The 19,599-nt window shown below is 34.9% G+C and overlaps 1 protein-coding gene across 6 annotated transcripts in view; it reads right to left on the minus strand.

Moving 5' to 3' along the window:
• The window catches only part of GRIK2 (glutamate ionotropic receptor kainate type subunit 2), a 359,071-nt gene that overhangs the window by 169,395 nt on the left and 170,077 nt on the right, over nt 1-19,599 (minus strand). The gene's annotated exons all lie outside the window — the stretch shown is intronic.

Raw genomic sequence — 19,599 nt, forward strand, 5'->3', positions numbered from 1 at the left:
AGGCCTGGTGAGTCTCGGAACCAAAAGCACGAGAGGACCTGAGATTCAGCTGGTGGAAATGAGTGCTACGCCATCTGCTCAGCATACCTTAGAGAAAAAGGACCTATTTCCCCTTCTCATTCACGTAATTAGTGAGCTGTGAAATTAGTTCTTTAATGGATAGGAAACCTGGAGATTATTGCACTTGTCACTATACAATACAATGCAATACAAAGTGAGCTTATATAGTGCCTTTCATGCAAAGGCATCCTGAGGCTCTTTACAATAAAACTAAACATAAAAATGCAAAAATATTCTACCATTATAGCCCATAAGCTACTGTTAAAGAGAAAAATACACACTCACATTTAAATGGCTCTCCCAAGGAGAGATTTCAGAATTCAAACAGAAATAAATCCTAATTTCAAAAAAGCCAGCATAAGAGGTTTCAATGATCTCAGGCTCCAAGCAGTTTATGCAGGGGGTCCAAATCAGTCAGAAAATATTTTTGCTGCCAAATTGTTCATTATCTTCAAGGCATTAAAGTGCTTTTAAGGCAAGCTGATATTTGACAAGGAGGCAGTGAAACACCAAAAAGCTGGAATGACATGCTGAGTAAGCGTCATGAAAAGTTTAATATTCTAGAAGCAAGACTTGGCAGTAGTCAAAGTCTAGACAACAGCTTTTTAAATAAGTACAACACATAAATCTGACTCAGAAATGCAAACTGGTTTTTGAATCAGTTTAATTTCTAAAACTGAAGTGCTTGTACCAATGAAGGAAAGTAGAAATTGCTATGAGACTTTAACAAAAATATCCTACCAAGAAGAAATCAGAAATTGAAGACCAGCACCAACTGATTAATTAGATGCAAATTTGGAAGCAGAACTGTTAAGACTCATCAGAAGGAATCAAATGGACATTATGCCAGATACAGAACAACATGACTGTCAAATTCTACAAGCCACTGAAGTGGAAATCTGTAGAATGGCAAAAAACACCCAAAGATGTCAAAGGCACACAATAAGCTCCAGCAGATATATGTTGTGAGGGACTGGAACAAGTTTCTCAGAGATGTTGTGGATGTTCCCATCACTGCAAGTGTTCAAAGCTAATTTGAATGGAGCTCTGAGCAACCTGGTCCATGGCAGGCAGGGTTGGGGTTAGATGATTTTTAGGGTTCATTCCAACGCCTTAACATTCTATGATTCTGAAAATATGTTGTCAAAATCTGTTCATCAGAGACAAAGCTAATGAGCAAGAAAATGCAATAGTGTAATGTCCGTAACTCAGTTGACAAGCCTGGTCCTATCAGATGGATAAATCTGGACCCATATCTATCAGTTACTGCTGTCATCAATATAAAGTTACAAACATATCACAAATTAAGTATATCTAGATTTTCTTGCAAAGACAAATATGTTTCTAAAATTCTTTTAAAAACTCTGAACAGTTCTTATATATTCTACTAGATTCCTATTCAAACTAAAACAGAAGTAAAAAAATTAACTTTGATACATAGTATTCTTATTCTCTAATCAGTTTTGTACCAAACTGAATTGGCTCATTAAAAATTGTAATGGAAGATATTGTACAGTTCACTTAATGCACAGCATGAGTCAAGCTTATTTTGTTGATTAGTAAAGTATGCATAGACTTCATTACATTTTGGTTCTTATGCTATCTTTACCTTCATATTATCTGAATAATACTTCTACAATAAGTAGAATAGCTTATAATTTTCATATGCAGCTCATTATTCTCTTCAAGATCATCTTCTTCTTCCTATCTTTAGTCAGAAAACTTTTATACTTGTGAGATAAATCCAACTATATTTCAAAGGTCAAACTGTTCATAGCATTTTGCTTAGTGTCTGATGGCCACTAATGTATTCTGAAAAATTTTGTGCATTAATTAAAACGATTCTTATGTTCTTTCAAGTGTGACTTCCTTAGCTGCATCAAGAATGAAAAGAAGCTGCAAATGCTCACAAATGTATACCTGCATTTGTTTCCTAGGTGACCATGACAAAAGTATTCAATAAATGCATAGAAGTGAAAGAACACTTTCACATTTTATTGACAAAGTCCTTGAAAAGGTGTGAACACATTAAAGCAATGCATATAAAGTCTCTAATCAAATGTGAAGCTTATTTCATCATATACAATAAATAGTTTGTTATTGACTGGATTTCATGGTATCATCAGAAACAAAATTAATTCAGACTGACTGTGGTCACTGGTTTAAGTGTTAACACGCCCATTTCATACTGCAACAAGATTTTCTTGCTAAGCTTGTTTTTATGGCACTTGGCCTTCCAAGGCTTTAGAACAGAATGAAAATGTTTCAATCCCATTTGGCAAAAGTAGTATAAGTACACAAGGCGGGGCATGTTCCATATGGAATGAATTTTCCATTAGCCCTTAAAAACTGTATTTTATTTCTTACACAAGATTAAAGTCTGGGACAGAACACTGGATGCAAAGTCATGTTGTTGGATTTGGGGTTTTTTTACTCTCAGTATATCCAGTTTATTCATAGTCAGGTTTATGAAGGACAGAAATGACGTAGTACAACGTGGAGAGTAAGAATGGCAGCTGTTCTTTAATCTAAGAGCCTGAGCAAGTAGTAGATACTGCAGGTACAATGAGCAGCACAGCTTAATTAAATCTCCTCCCTCCCCAGCATAACTGTTTTAGGGAAAAGGAACATTACTTAATCATCATTGCACAGTAAGGATTTGCAGTGGAATACTTGCTCATTTCAAAACCACCAAAAATGTCCTATAATCACCTTAGCCTATGAGCAGTACTTCTCCTTTGATAATTACTTACTCTCCTCTTTTATATTTAGTGACAATTTAACACACAATACATAATTATTAGCTAGGAAACCTTGAATAAATGGCATATTTCATAAACAAACAAAACACTTCGATTTTTTTGTTCTACCACCTGTCTTTCATTTTTCTTCATATTACTTTTGTATTTTAGGTAATTTCCATTGTGAGCACAGTGTACAGAAGTAGCCCTCTGTCCAAGGTTTTTTTTTTATTTTATTATCATTATTTTCCTTTGAAGACTGATTTTCTTATAGAAGCTTCCTCTGCTTTCTTTCTTTTGAACAACTTAAAAAACTTTATGTCCAAAAAGTCAGATGACACTTGGAAGTCAAGAAGCAAAGACTACCTACAGTGCAGGAGAGCTCCTCATTACTGGCACAATTACCTTCCTTAAACTTTGTCCTGTTTGACAAAAAATTAAAAAGTTGAATTTAAAAATTACTAGATATAAACTACAGAAACAATGATAGATTACTTATAAAAATAAGATTATTTTTACTTATAAAAAATCTGTAGTTCCTGTATTATAGAGTCTACTAATGCTTGATCAGAAAATTTTAAGGGCTAGATCTCCAATTTTGTAAGGACAACATGATTTTAACCCATGAAACAGAGTAACTAGTAACATAAGAACATTTTCCCCTAAAAAATATAATGTGGTGCCAATGGTGCTAACATCACTCTACTTAATTCACTACATATTCTTGATCAGATACCTCCAAACTCTACTTTCAAATCTACCCCACAAAGAGATTTTTCAAGAAGGTCCAGAACAAGAGATTAATATTGAAGAAAGAAATTTTACTTTATGTCTCCCAGGTGTGTTAAAAAACACAGAAATGAAGCATGAATGAAAAATATTACAAAAATAAAACAGCTCTTAAAAACCCAATGGTGGTCATTCTATCTTACTGATAAATGTGTAAATTGTATTAGATTTAAATATCTTTAACAACCATGAGAGGAACTTCTGCACAAGCCCATCAACAAAAGACATTTCAGTTAGATGATGCCTGACAAATGCAGCACTATGCACACAAATTCCAGAGACCAAACAAACTACTACTACTCACAGAAAGCTCTCCCACACTCAAGGCAATTATAACAAGTGAATGAAATTAAGAAGAAATGGCTTGCAAAACTAGTTCCTCCCCAACTCAGCTAATAAAATCTATTGCCCCTGAAATCATTTCACTTAATTCTCACTTGCTAACACATCCCACAAAACCATTTTGCTAAGTGAGATTTAATAAATCTTTCAGCCTGGGATTAAATTTTACTGTTTTATGAACTGTTAAATTGCATTGTATGCTTATTAATGCTCATGTTTTCTTACTTCTTGACACATTCCTAATTCCACTCTAGGGTACAATTATGAAAAGAGTACAGATATGTTTTTTCACCCCCAAAACTGCATTCCAATAGGGAACAAGATATGAGCAGCAGTAAGCTATAAACAATGTTCATCTAACTTTAAAAAAAAATCTGTTAGCTTTGTTTTCAAAAACCTCTAGTATTTTAAACAATACATAGTGGATTAAATTATTTTTTTAACTTTTAATGGTCAGGTGAATTTTAACAGGGGGTTGGTTTGCAGTGATTTTAAGTAGAGACAAAATAGATGCAAATTATTTTCCCCATCACCAAAATAGTTAACAACCAAACAAAGCAAGTTACTTATTTCATATAATATCAAAGAAGACTTTACACTAATTAAAATTCTTGAACTTTTTTTAATCTAGAAAAGTGAACTAGTCAGGTAGTTTTATGTTTTAAAGTGTAATCTTTTCCTTACACAAAAAGGCAAAAGAAAAGAAAGGATTTCCTCTTTTGCCTCAATGCCTTCTAGTTTGATGTACAATTTGAATTGAAATAGCAAAGTGGAACATGAACAGAGACAAATTTTTAGAAAATGCCAAGAGGATGAAGGAATAGGAAAAACATTCCAAATGATAGGGATATGGTTTCCACATTTCTTGTTATCACATTTTCATTATATAGGAAAGAATATACATTCTTTTATTGGCAGAATAAGCACATATTACCTGATATAAAAGTTTGAAGTGGTAGAGCATCTCTCAGAACATTTTTGGATAGTAATGTCATTGAATAGAATATTTAGGTGTTAAGAAATTGGAAGTATATGAAAATTAGTTAGGTGGGTAGCCACTTGTTGCAGCTTGATTTTAACTCATTGCAGGTGAAACTTTCAGAGAATTGATATTTTGTCAGGAATAGACACAGAAAATCTGTTCAGCAAGTAGCTTAAACACATTTCCCTGAAATAACAACAGCAGAAATATTTCTCTCATCTGCTTGATCTTTGATTAAGACCAGAATTTAATTTTACCAAATAAAATGTTAAAGATTAGGAATATAACCTGAAGTGAATAGGAAAATTTTGAGTTATTTTTTCTGACAAGGACACATTGTCATTCTTGTGAAGCAAGAGCCAAAATCTGAATTATGAAAGAAAATTTCATTTGAGGTAATAAGAAATCTTAAGGAAACCTCTCTGTCTGACCAGTTACTCACACCACCTGAGCTGGGACAGAAGCCCCTCTGAAGCCACACCATAAATCATTCAACCTATATGGTGATCTGCATTTATCTGGAATAACAGAATAAACACTAATGGAATGGCAATTTGGAGCAGGGCAGGAGGAGACGGAAGTAAAAAAATATGTTTCTAATTATATTTTTTTGAAATGTATTTCTTAGATATTCTATTTTCTGTGATTTGATCCTGTAGATGTCTCATCATGTCATAAACTCTACTAATTCAAGAATAAAATTACCTTCAGTGTATTGCTTGCAATAGCAAAGGTCAACTGATTGCATAAACCTTTGCAGAACGTGCCTATAATATACAATTAGGAACAAGATGTTATGATGTTTTTATTTAAGTTCTATAGTTTTATATATATATAAGTTTCTACATGTACTTAAAAATGAATGGAACATTTCCAGATCAAAGATATTCTGAACTACTTTCTCAACCTTCCTTCTGAACTTCAGAAATTATGGTATCAGCTATAATTTTTTTTTTTTTTCCAAAAAATACCCCATTACAGTCTTATATACCTTAGGGACAGATAGCAAAAACCTAATTACAAGGAACAATGGGACATTATTTAGTCTTTGGTAGTCTATTTCCTTTCATCTGTTCTCAAATTCAAAAAATCAATATGATTGTGATCACTGCAACTCCATCAACCACATCCACAATAAAGACCTGTCTGCTACTATTATATTAGCTCAGCATTCAAGACTTATCACACCCCATGAAAAGTCCTTCTGCATGAGCAATTCATAACTAATTACAGAAAGGTCTTACTCAGCATGCACAGTGAATACCTTTGTACCCACATGCAACAAGAAAGTACACCTGGCAATGGAAATGAGAGGCATAAAGCTAGTATAACACAGAGATTAAATGTAAATCTGATCAAAAATAGAGAGAAAACCCCACACATTCCAAAGAGTGAATCTCTAAATCTTCTATTTTTGTATCCTGTAAAAATAGTACACTGTTTAAGGATTTCAGACCTTTCACATCTTCAAATTTGGAAGGTAAAATGACAAAAAATAAATGTATATTGGTGATTTTGCATGCAGATAAAAGAGTTATGAGTATTCATAATAAATGTCCTTCTCCTGCTTTAAATTTCTCTTCTTTTACAAAGGGCTAATGATACTGACTTAATTATCTTCAGTAAAAAAGATGATTATATGTACAGCATTGCAAACTTCAGGTTTGCAGGAGAAAACAAATTGTTAAGCAGTATAAAACATAAGTAATCCATGAAAGAATATACAATTTTTTCAAAATAGAATTCTGCTTTATGCCAGTCTTTTATAATTATTTTATTAATTTATGTCCTATGGCTCTGTCCTAAATAAGTAATGTTTTTTTCTTTTGAACTAACATCCCCTTAAAATCAGTAATACCTAAAGAAAAAGGTATTAAAAGATACACTGCTGGCCTGTGATTTACAAAATCAATCTTTTTTTAGATTTTAAAAGTAGATATTTTGTGTGGGGATTTTTTGTCTTTGAGATTGTTTAGAGGTTTGGAGTTTTTTTGGTTTTGTTCTGTTTCATTTGAGAAGCATTTCTATTTTTAGATTCTTCATTGCCTTTTTCATAAATCTTTGATCAACTTGTCTGTTATATGCAAATGATAGTCTAGACAGATTACAGAAAATCAAACTGATGTTGCAATATTACTCTTTTTTTTCTTTGCCAGTGTGCCTCCACCAACTGCCTTTCACTGTATAATTACTTTTTCATTTCAATGAAGTTCTCCATTAATTAGTATTTATTTTAGAAAAAAACATTTTTTTCATGTTATGATGCTAGTTCTAGTAATCAGATTCTCATAAATTGCTGATTCCAGCTTCACGGACTAGACACAATTAAATACATTGACATATTTGCATTAGACACATTTCATTTCTATCAGAAGCTGCTTACAGTAGGGCAGTTTATTCAGTTATTGAAAATCTGCATTCTGTTTTGTGACACTACTTTTCTGGGCTATCTTCTACAATTGCCCTCACAAAAGCAGATATCATTGACTATTATTCTAATATATAGGCTCACAAAAATTTACCAAATTTAAGAACAGCTTCAAATGGTGGTGGTTCAAGCAAAGCTGAGTAAGTTTTAATGGGATCCTCCATGGCTAATGAAGAGAGGTGCCTTGACAATGAAAGCTTATTTGAAATTTTAGTACTTAGATATGCTTGAATAGCAAAGCACACAGACATTAAAAGTGCATTAAAAATAAGGGTATACAGATAAAGTAAGAAAAGAAAAAAGAAGAAAAAATGTTAAGAAAAGAAAGAAAAGAAAAAGGAAAAATTGTTGTGTTGAGTTTATGTTTATGAACTTCTCAAAACTTACAATTCACTTGTAGTGATTCAGTGCTAGAAGGAATACAAGCTTGTTAATCAGACTGATATTGCTATCATGTTAGACACAGATGCTCTTTTGATGAACATAAGAACCACTTCTTAGTGATCAGGGGTTTTTTTCATATATATTTGAAACTTGGTACATTCAATAAAATTTGTAGCAATGTACAGAATTCAAATTCACAGTGATCCATCCTGAAAATTTTGGAACTCCCTAAGCACAGTTCACTTTCAAAGGGATATTTATATCGTAAAGCCAACTGATAGTATATAATTTTCATAATTACTAAACCAAAAATAGGAATTGAAAAACTGAATATTCTTCCAGCTTTTTTCAATACTCCATCAGGATTCCATCCATCAGGGTAACAGTCAAATTACTTCATTGCATCTAAATCTACATTTAAAAATAAAAATGTGCCCAAGCTTATGTAGAATTTGTAAGAACTTCTTTGCATGTCTCTGACTAATCTGGTGAGAACTTATTTTTCCTGAAATGTACATGTACCTCTTAACTATGCTTGGGCAAGATTTAAAAACATATTTTTCATACCATTTATCTCATTTTGTCAGAACATTGTCTATGTCTGAAATTGCAGACTGTAAGAAACAAAAAAGAAGAGAAAGAGAAAGAAAATCAAGGAAATACAGAAGTATTTAACCTCAGTACCACAAGGAATCCTAGTTCTCTCATTCATACTCACAAACAACTCTCCTAAATAAATGGCCTTTGACAGATAAAGCAATACATTAGTCTTGTATCTAAAACTAAATGGAAGAGATTATTGATCAGGTGTGGAAAATTTGCAGGAAATAATACAATATTTTTATGCTCCCTGGACAGAGAGCAAACTCAAAATATTGTGTCACAAAATTAAAATCACAAAGGATCATGTTTCACCTAGATGCCTAATGTTATGGTCTTATCCAAACAGGCTGTTGTGCAAAGACTCCTACACAGAAATAAACTCAATCAAGTTAAAAATTTTATCATCTTATTTTCTTCATCTTGTAGTTCCTATCAAAATTTTCATGGACAGTGGAATGATGCATATTCATAGAAGGAAAATTGTTTTTCCTGATGCTCTTAATTTAAAATGTTAACTTTGGCCCTTGATAAAAAATTTCCAGATATCATGGAGTGCAGTAAATGTCATGGCTGTTTAGAAAAACCTTTCCTGAGTGGTCATGAATAGGTCAAGGCAGCAGGCAGCACACAAATGATATCTGCAAGACAGTAATTTCTTCCTTTTAATGTGATTATCTATTTCATCTTCTATTCTAATGAAATTGGGAAGGCCTGAGTAATCTAAAGCTCAAAAGGTAGCTATTTTAAAGTCTCAAAGTTATTAGCAGTTGATTTCTTTACAATTTTTAATCTAATATTTAATTAAAAGTTCAACAAAAAATTATCCAGTTATAAAAATCACAAAAAAGCCTTTCAGTTTCAAGGAGGTACAACTATTTCCAATTTGTCAGAAAGAAAGCAATGTCAGAGAATTATTTCTGCAGAGAATTAGCTCTGCATGAGTTCTTTATATTGAAATATCTGAGAAGAACCAGTCCATCCGTACAGTGTAGTAACTTAAGAACCTCAATCTCACAGAGCTCTAGCTCACTAAGAACTGACACAGGAACAGTGAAATTTGGCACCAGAGCCATTAGTAGGACAAGACTGCCAGCGCATAGGTAGGAAGCACCTTTTAATCACTTCTCAATTCTCATAACTTCATATTATTTTTCCATAGAACTGCTCACTTTCTAAATTATGTGGAAGAGCTTTCCTCTTGCAAGTGTGTTTTCACAAAGAAGTTGATCTATAAGAGTCTACTTACATAAGCATTTAGTTAAATTAATTTGATTGAAACAAAATGCTTTTAACAGACTTGTTTTGATATTTTAAACAAGTATTAAATCTATATTACTTACATTCTCTATATAGCTTTTTCTATGTCTATTTTTGCTTTAGTCTGTCACCAAAACAAAAACAACACTTGCCCACTCATTTCCCTCTCATTAAGATTTGTTCTCACAATAATTTTTGAAGGCTTCCTTACTGTGAAATACTTGCCCCAGATTTTACTTTTGAACAGCAGTGAACTTTTGAAGTGAGTCTCCTGATGTGCAACACCACAGAGCAGTGCTCTGGCGCACATCATGAAGAGGTCTCATAATGCATAGGCTCTCTTAAAACAAAATTCACTGTAAGATGTGATTGAGAGCTGTACTTTATGTGCTCCATCTGCTAATTGGCTTTGTCCAAAGGAATGGACTAGCAAGAGTCTGGAAGCAAAGTAGCTGGAAATAGAAGAGTGTGAAATAAGAAGTGTCAGGTTCTTGGCACCAACAGCTTTGCTTGAGGCTGCCTCCAATGGGCCTTTTCATTTGTTATTGTAGCCATGCCATAACTAAATTCCATTGATCACTTGAGAAAATCTGGTGCCGTCTTCAGGTGTGATCTCTTTTGTTACTATTCTGAAAATATTAGTCTTATCTTTACACCATGTCTAACTCAAGTTTTCAAATCCTGACCCTGTTTACTCAAAAAAAACCCACCTTTGATTTGAAACAAGCAAATAAAAACTTTCTGCCCTGAAAGGATGGTGGCTACTCGTTTAAAGTATGAAGAAAGGAAAAATAATAAAGCATTTCCAACTCTACAAATATGAAGAATGGAGAAGCAATGTGTGTATGCAATTTATTTATAGAAGATAATAGCTTTTTATAGTGGTCAATAGAAGGTTGGTTTGGGAGTCATTTGTCAGACTGCACAAATGCATAAGAATTGAAGATGGAAATGGTTGCCTTTGGCTCTAACTGTTAAAAACCAGTTATCAATCTTCATCTAAGTCTTCAAGGAGCTTCTCTTGGTGAGCGATCAATACTGCATTTGCCACAATAGCTTATTTAATTATTTTCATCCTAAATATCCTGTCAGCAGGGGGAAGTCTTCCTGATTTTAATTAATTTTGAGATCATTGATTTTTTGCCTTTTCCTTTCCTGTGGTTAGACATGCAGACACAAAGGCACAGACACACATCTTTAGCCTGCAGGCTATGTAAGATGTATGACAAGTCCTTGGTGAAAACCCTGCATATAACTGTAGTATACCTAGGTGACATGCAACTTTACTTTTAAATCTTTAACCTTCAACTGCTGCAAATGAGCCTCTGGCATCTAAACCTAGTTGGGCAAAACAGTAAATTGAAAGTGTGTTTGCTGAATATTTTTCAATTAAAGAATCTTTAAATCAATAGGCAGTAAGGCTATCACAGCCACAAGCCTGCTATAACTTACAGAGCAACACAAAGACAGCAAATGGAAGTCAGACAACTGAAAATAGTAGTGGAAATCATGAACTTACATTATATTTGCAAATAAATAAAGATGTTGTACTGAGGGATATCACTAACACCCAAAATAAAAGTGCTTTAGCTCTAGAGTGCTATGTCACATTTCCCCTGTGCTAAATAGTAGAAACTAACAAGACAGAATGCAAGTCATTCAGAACAGAGTCTAAAAATTTGTAAAACACAAGCTCATAACAGAAGTTAAAGAAAAAGGGTTTAGTCTGTACACCTAGAGAGAGAATAATGCATCATCTACATGAGAATCCTTGCTTCCCATTCTCAGAGAAAACTGTTAACCCTGTTAATCTCTACATTGTAAATATGTGACATGAATGCTCTTGGGACACCCAGCAAAAGCCTGGGATTCAGGAAGTGGAACACAGACAGAAGTCCACTTTTTCTCTTAAAGTAACATTAGTATTTCTGTATAAAAAGTGTTGCCAATCAGGTAACAAAATATTATCTGAACCCCCCAAAAAGTTTAATTGCTTCTTGGTCAACTGCCAGAGCTCAACTTTATTATTGTAGCTAATAATAAAGCAGTTATATATGATTATTCTTATTTAACATGACATGGAATAATTGTGGAGTTACTTTAATAAAAAGAATATCATTTCACAAGATGCCAATACGTCAGAAACAAGGCAAAGAGACACATTCCATTTTAATGCCACTGTACAAGGGACAGAATTTTCTGGATCAACAAATGTCAGAAAAGATACAGTATTGCAGAAGAGAAATTAGAGCAACATTAAAGGAATATATGATATCATTAATTACCCTGATTCTACCTGAAGTCTTGAAAAGAGAGGCTGCTCACAAGTAGAGCAGTAAGTTATAAATGTTTTCTATCAATATTCTTAGCTTAGACCTTGGACAGTGTTTCTATGTACAGCTCTTCATCACAAAATGATTTTCTCCACTATCTTTCCCTGGAAATGATAAAAATTGCCTCTAGAGTGAATCTAGTAATTTCTTTCTCTAAGTCCATGAAGCTTAAACACATTATGTTTAAATCTGAGAAGCAAGTGGCATTATTTTTTCATTACAAATTAAAAAAAAAAAGGGCATTTAACATTATTTCAGTTTGTTAAAATCTGAACAAAATGATCAAAGTACTAGTAAAACACCATCACTGTATTGTCCTTGGATGAGCTACTGTTGTATAAATAGCTATGTATTAAAATTCTGAGAAAGTCGCTCTCTCTGCCACAATCCATTAAGCACTGTACAGTATTAACACAACTGAAAGAATTTGGAAAGTAGATGTTTGTTTGAAAAATGAAAGGTGGGAAAAACAAGACCAGGAAGCAGTTCTGTACTTCAGAGACAAATGCAGTTCCTCTCACAGATGTTCCTCAGGGAAATAAACAGCAGCAGCAAGGCCAAGTCAAGAAAGCTCTCTGGGAAGAAAAGCAAGATTGCAAAGCACTCCACCACATGCTCACATTCCTCTGGGAACTGTTATCTTGCTCAAACAAATCCAACTCACTAAAACTGACAGTTGTGCACTGCTCTTTATTCTTAAAGGATTAGCATTAGGGAAAAAATATGAAATGGAAGTATCTTTCAAGATGCAAACTACATGAGAGACTATCTAATCACTGCTGCTAAAGAAGGGAGTATGTGCTGAGACTCCAGTCTCTTTTCCTTGTGGATGACTGGCACAAGAGATCTGCTGAGACACTGCTTTTCAAGATAGTTTACATTCTTAAGATGAAAAAAATAGGAAACTGAGCCATCAAATTATCCTCAGAGAGCAGTAATATATGAAAAAACCTCTTAGAGACTGAACACCTGTTTACATACACATTTATGAGCATTTCAGAGCTATTATTTGGATGTACATAATACACGTGGCTTTGTGCATGAATATTTTCCAAGCGTACTGCCTTTTAAAAATTTCATCCCAGTGAACTGTAACTTTACAGAACAAATTGTTATAGAATTCATTTCTATAACTTCAGCCATCTAAAAACTACTAAGAGAGCCATAAATTAAAAATTATGATTCCTCTGGATATCCTGAGATTAGAGGAAGCTTAGAGTTGTAGCTTATGCTGCATACCCTTCATGGAGTAAAATTCTCTTGACAGATTTCAAGCACTTCATCTTATAAAAACCCAAGATCTGAGTGGAAACTGCACTATGCAATTTCTATGAAACAAATCAAATTATCATTATATAATTATACCAAACTCTAATCCACCCAAGTTAAGTCCAAGGGAGTAAACTGCTTCATTGGATATTACTGTGCTACTTTTAGAAGTTAGACTACTTCTAAAAGTAGCACAGTACACGCTACTACACACACTGAGTACACACAGTACACACTACTACACACTCACAGCGGTGGTGATCCACAAATATGGATTCCCTTTTCTGCTAAGCAAATGGTTCTTTAGGCAAGCTTCAGCAATTCTTTTCTAAAAGGATTGAAAGTATGTTGTTGCTTTATCTAAAGGGTGATTTCAGATATACAAATGAGAAGCAACAGATCAAAAATATCATAAAGATAGTATCACAAACAAAGAGTAGCTGAATGCAATTCCAGTTTTCTTAAGCCCGTTCAATCTTTACTGTGAGAGGTGGAAAAGGGAATAGGAGATGTCCCACATTTAGCATTTATCTGAAGTACTTGGATAATAAATAAGACATATTATGTTAATTGTAACAGACCAGACAGAACAGAAAACACACTTGTGCTTACTAGTGTAATTCAAGCAGTAGGGGCAAAACATTTTTACCTCAAAACTTAGTGTTTTCCTGTTTAATTCAAGATTGTGCAAAACAAAAAGAAGACGCAGGATATAACTTAAGAAATGTGGAAACTAACTAGGTTTGTAAAACTGAAGATGCAATGCCCATTGAGACCAGTCTATCTTTGTTTATAACCATTTTCATTTTTAATAGAGAGTTAGACAGTATTTCACAGGTAGTATTTCACTAGCTTTAGCATGCACATTGACTGCCTCATCAGCCATAAACTCATAAACACCTACTCAAAGTATGAGTAAATGTAGTGTGAGTGTATTTCCTAAACATATTTTGCTGTCCGGACCTCTCATATTCTGAACAATCAGCAGTTCAGATTGTTCCACTCCTGAATTTCAAAACACTGCACAATAGCTTATTGAGATATTTTAGCAATATTTTGAAATTAGCACCTGTACAGAGGCTTGTTTCCTTGGACATTCTTCCACATGTTCATTTAAGCTCAACTTCTTAACCCTTATCTTGAAGAGATTTGCCAGTAGGATCACACAGAAACCCTAAAGTGACAGGCAACTGCCTCAGGAAATGGATACTGGACACATTCGCTGGTGCTAGAGATCTTTGAAACAACTGATTAAGATTCACAAAGGTCAAGTGCAAGAGAAAAAGCTTTTCTAGAAGGGGAGGATGGAGAATGAGAGTTCATTATCTCTGCTTGTAGTGCAGATGCATTTCCCTGCCCAACCTCAACAGTACCCTGCCCCGCTCTCCCCCTGATTACTTTTACTTGCTGAAACACTACTAAAATAGTTAACCACTAAGGATTATAAGAATAATATGTGAAACATACAGAGAAGTAAGAAACTCTATCAATAATGCAATTTAAATGGGTTCAAGCTATGCTAAGCAAAAATCATGATATCAATACACACACAAATGCACAATAAATAAGATACAGAGCTCAACAAAAACAGAAAAGGACTCAAGGAGTCCTTTTTCTATTTTTCTAATATTTTCTATTTATACTGGAAACCTTTCTTACAAAAGTATTAAAAGAAAAACGAAATTATCAGAAGGGTTAATCTATTCTTGCTACTTTACTAGTAGCTCCTCAGGGTGAGTGCAGTAGAGATGCTCATGTACCTAAACTTTTTTCAGCTTCAGGTACAAATAAAGTGGCAGAATAAATGATTTTCAGATTAAGGAAATTTCAAATTGCAACACAAAAATGCAACACTTGTGAAACATATCCAGTGTGGTTTTTCTATCTTATCAAGTTCACATATGAACAACACAGATATTAACCACTGCAAAAAAAGATTAAAAAATTAAGCCAATTTCAAGTTCTTCCAAAACAGATTACATAGAAGAAATTTAGTAAATCCAGATTACAAAGGGAAAAAGCTTGCACTTTTCTAATTAAATGCATAATCATAGATGCAGATTCATGTTAGCAATGCTAAATGTCTTCTGTTTTAATGAGCCATTTGAAATGAAATGGTTGCCTACAATTAGACATCTGCAGCCCAAGGACAGCAAGCCAACTGTGTAGTCTGTCTGCCAGAATTACAGTTGCATTCCTCAGCAGGACAATAAGGAGAATGGATAATTGTAATTATAACATATACATCCCTTAGTGTTCTGTGGTTAAAAGAGTGTGAACAACAAGGGCTCTTAATACATTTAATTGCTGGCTGCTAATAAAGGGTTGTCAAAAAAAGAACCATTTTTAAAATGCATTCCAATTCCACCACGAATTACAAACCAAGGTCACTAAGTACCCACCTGAGGACAAATCTCCCAGTAAACTGTCTCAGACCCTGTACATGTCCAGTCACACAGACCTGGTGTTCAGAAAGTTGAAAGCTCATATGAAAGCAAGTCAAAGTGATGGGAGACAATGGAGATATTATTCTAGAGGGTTTAGCACATGTTGCAAATTCTCTACTCACATTCACTTTGCAAGCTTTTTTATGAAATCTTGAATGAAGATCTTAAACACTTTTTAGGTGTGTGCATTTCTGTCTCTTTCTTTATATATTTAATATATCTGGATATTTCGCTTACCAAAATGTTTCCATTCCCTTATAGGAATAAGAGAAAAAAAGAAATTTAAATTTATCTATTTAAACTCAGGGCAGAAATCATAGCTGCATTCCCTGAGAGAATGCTTCTCTCACTTTGCCATATTATAAAAAAAAAGTAAAATAGAATTTAATTAACTTCAGATTTTATCTTTCATTCAGTGCTGCTCAACTTTACACTTTGCTGTGAGGATTCTAGAGCAAAGACCTTATTATTTCTTCTGTCTTTGCTATATATTCTGAACTGGGATTGAAAATTCACTGTGATACTGTGATATTACTATAAGTTTTTCTGCAGCAAGCAGCTCCCTGATCTGCTCTATTCTGTGAAATCACACTGATTTTTTAAAATATAATTCATTAATAGTATCGACAAAATAAGTGAGAGCATTGTACAGAAACAAGAGTTCTTCCAAGCTTATACACAAGCTATCATGTTTAAGTAAGATTTCATGTTGTGTAAGATTTCTTTAATGCAATTGCTTTCCTCCAATCTTATTTTCATTGGTACCTAGATGAAGCTGAAACTGAGATTTCACACTTCTTGAATTGAATAGATTCAATTTTCCAAACGTGACACTTGACTAATTCATTGTATCCTCTTAAATACTTCTCTCAGGTCAACCAACCAGCTTGCTGAATTCCTATAATTTTTGAAACCGTGAAAAAGATCTTTATTCTTATACTCAATATTGTTACACTGAACCTTTAGGAACCCAGACCTCTGACTGCAATCCACATGCCTTATGGAACTCCATACCCAATGCACAGGCCATTTCAGAACAAAATCCATCTTAGTCAGCACTCTAATTCAGCTAGCCAGTAGCAACTGCTCAGCACAAAATAAAACCTCTTTCTTTTTTAAATGTTTGAGAAAGTGTCAAACCTCCATAACACAGGCATCCAAAGGTTGCAAACCTCTGCTCCTCAGCAGGTCTCAGACACTGATTTGTAAAGAGACAGACGACTCTTGTAAACTCCTATTGTAAACTTTGCTTCTATTTAACCAGAATATAGAGAAAACTCACATTCTCCTTTGACTGGCAGATGGGAAGCCTGTTAGAGTACAACAAATAAGGAAAAAGAATACTACATATTTAGTTGTGGATGAAAACAATAAGTTATTAGATTCAAGTCTTCTAAAAGCATAAAGCCAAACTTTGGTTTCCAAGTGCTACTTAGGAGTGGTTGAGATACTCATCCTGTTCTCTGACAACACCTGTCTTCAAAGTAAAGATAAATAAAATATAATGCAACGTTGGAAAAAAATGATTTAGTATTATAAGATTCTGAACAGAAACAGCTAACATTTTCTAGATCTTGCAACTACCTTTTTCTTCTTTCAGTGAAGAGAAGAAAATATTAGGAGGACATCAAGTTGCAAGTCAAAATCTAACTGGGCTTAAAAATGCTAAATGTAAGACATTATGCTGGGCATAAAACACAAAAAAAATAATATTTACATAACTTTAAGTTCTCCTTAAACTTGACGTTCAATAAGTTCTGCAAATTTCTTTCTCTGCAAATTTCTGCAAATTTTCTTTCTTTCTCTCCCATATACTATTTATTACCTTCAGTTCCCTTGTCAATTTTTCCAGTTAAAAACCTCTGGTCTTCTCTAGTAATCACCATAATCGCTGTGATTCTCATGCTGTCTGCACAAGCAATTACAGATGTTTACATTTTATGCTGTCATACTTCATTCCTTATTTGTATGTTCCAATGAATGACATGGCTCCAAGCAATTCATGAGGACATGACTCAGCTAGTTCTTTTTAAAACACAAAAAGAAAAGCATTACTTACAAAAGCCATCCCTATTCATTAACTTTCACTAAACTTCTGGATTATCACTGACATATTGCTACAAAGCCAATCAACAGTTTATTTCACACAGTTGTTCTTCATTTTCTATTAAAAGTACAGAGCAGCCAAGTAGAACTATATTTAATGAGGACTGGATCTCTTCTTTTGACATTTTCATTATGAAGTGTTATTCAGCGTACAAAAGTTATTTCTTTTATCCGCCTATAGAGTAGAAAAGTGCTCTAAAGAAATTCTTTGCTTCACAGAATGACAAAATGGTTTGGGTTGGAAGAGAGCTTAAAAACATTCTATTTCCAAAACACCCCGCCATGGACAGGACAGCTTCCACTAGACCAGGTTTCTCAATGCCCCATCCAATCTGGCTTTGAATATTTCCAGGCATGGGGCAACTTCTCTGAGCAAACTGTCTGGGTGTTCACACCCTCACAGTCAAGAATTTCTTGCTAATATCTAATCTAAATCTACTCTCCTTTCAGTCTGAAGCCATTCCCCCTTGTCCTGTCACTACATGCCCTTGTGAAAAGTCCCCCTCCAGCTTTCTTGTAGGCTCCCTTCAGGTACTGAAAAGTTGCTCAAAGGTCACCCTGGAGCTTTCTCTTCTCAATGCTGAATAGTCACAATTCTCTCAGTCTTTCCTTTTAGGAGAGGTGTTTTACTCCTCTGATCATCTCTATGGTCCTCCTCTGGACTTAGTCCAACATGCTGATGTCCTTCCTGTTCTGGGGACACCAGAACTGGATCCCAGAACTCCAGATGTGTTCTCAGAAAAGAAGCACAGAGGAGGAAAATCACCTCCATCAATCTGTTGGTCACAATTCTTCTGATGCAGCTCAGGATACAATTGGCTTTCTGGGCTGCAAGCACACATTTGATCTGCATTGCTTGGATCAATGGGACAAGGCATATTGTATGATGTTCAACAAGGCAAAATCCTGGATCCCACACTTCAGTCACCACAGCCCCATGCAACAATACAGACTGTGGGAACAGTGGCTGGAAGGCTGCCCAGCAGAAAAGGATATGGGGTTGCTGGTCAACAGCTGCTGAACGTGAGCCAGCACGTGCCCAGGTGGCCAAGAAGGCAAAAGACATACTGTGCCAGCAGAGGTAGGATAGAGATTGTCCCCCTGTACTTGTCACTTGTGAGGCCATACTGCAAGTACTGCGTCCCATTCTGGGCCCCTCACTGCAAAAAAAGACATTGAGGTGTTGGAGCATGTCCAGAGAAGGATGATGAAACTGGTGAAAGGTCTAGAGAGTAAATCCTGCGAGGAGTGGCAGAAGGAGCTGGGGTTTAGTGTGAAGAAAAGGAGGTTGAGGGAGACCTCTACAACTGCCTGGAAATAGGTTGTAGCCAGATGGATGTGGCCTCTTCTCCCAGGCAACCAGTGACAAGAGAAAATTACCCCAAGCTCTGCTAGGTGAGGTTCAGGTGAGACATCAGGAGGAATTTCATCACTGAAAGGGTAGTTTAAGAATTGGAATGGGCTGCTAGGGACATGGTGGAGTCACCATGGCTGAAAGCGTTCAAGAAATGGCTGGACATGGCACTTAGTGCTAGGATTTAGTTGGCATGGTGGTGTTTGTTCAAAGGTATCTTGGAGGTCTTTTCCATCCATAATGATTCTATTGCCAGCTCATCTTCAGCCTCTCATCCACCAACACCCCAAGTCCTTCTCAGCAGGGCTGCTCTCAAACCCTTCAACCCCCAGCCTGTATTGATATCAGAGTTGCCCACACCCAGGTTCAGCATCTTGTACTTGGACTTGTTAAATCCCATGAGGTTCCCATGGCTGCACTTCCTGAGCATGTCCAGGTCCCTCTGGATGGCAACATATCCTTCAGGTGTGTAAACCACACCACTCAGCTCAGTGTCATCTCGAA

This window comes from Agelaius phoeniceus, chromosome 3, assembly GCF_051311805.1.
Source record: "Agelaius phoeniceus isolate bAgePho1 chromosome 3, bAgePho1.hap1, whole genome shotgun sequence".
In the NCBI taxonomy this organism is placed as follows: Eukaryota; Metazoa; Chordata; class Aves; order Passeriformes; family Icteridae; genus Agelaius; species Agelaius phoeniceus.